A 794-nucleotide genomic window follows, 5' to 3' on the forward strand; every position below is an offset into this window, starting at 1 on the left:
GTTGGTATGGGTGGTGTCGATAGTGGTGTCAGCCTTGTCATTGGTATTGGTATTATGGATGACACCGTTTGAATTTATTCATGATTTTTCCATCCTATTATGTTATGGACTCGTACTTGTTTTGGTTTTAGTATGGTTATTGGTTGGGTATTGGATAGTTGAAATTGCTTGGGGTTTGTCACATGGACCTATCCTAGAGTCTGGAACTATAAAAAATGCTATCTTGTTATATGTTCAGAATTTATCCAAATTAGGGTACGTGTTTTGAGGTTTGGTTGGTAATTGGGTGGCCCTCGATCATGGTTGGACTTAGAATGCCCATTACATTAAGGCCCTGATTTGGGTCATTTCATGTTCGTATCAAAGCTTAGGTTCATCATCAATTGGGAGTCTACAAAGTTATGTTGAGTATAGTCTCTTTTAAGGGTGTGTAGCGGCCACACTCAAAAGAAAGAGGCTAGAAAGTATTTAGAAATATTTCTCTTTCTTTGTGTTCTATTTTCAAGATTAGAGTCAAGTCTTGTAATCTTCTCTAATTCTTGTTTGTTTTCTTTTCAGATCATGCCTTGACAATTTGATTTGCATGAAAACTCCTATATCTTAAATGGGGGCAATGTTAATGGGACACACTCTACTCATGAGATCCATACTCAGCCTAGGGGTCCCATCCATAATTTTTTTAGAGTTCCATTAATTCCTTCTAGTCCTTCTTAGGTTCCTCAGGTAGTCATGAAGAATGCGGTGTTTCATCAGTCAATCCAAGTGATTAGTTAGTTAGTAGCTTCTCGGGATGA

The sequence above is a fragment of the Capsicum annuum genome, unplaced genomic scaffold, assembly GCF_002878395.1.
Source record: "Capsicum annuum cultivar UCD-10X-F1 unplaced genomic scaffold, UCD10Xv1.1 ctg80376, whole genome shotgun sequence".
NCBI lineage: Eukaryota > Viridiplantae > Streptophyta > Magnoliopsida > Solanales > Solanaceae > Capsicum > Capsicum annuum.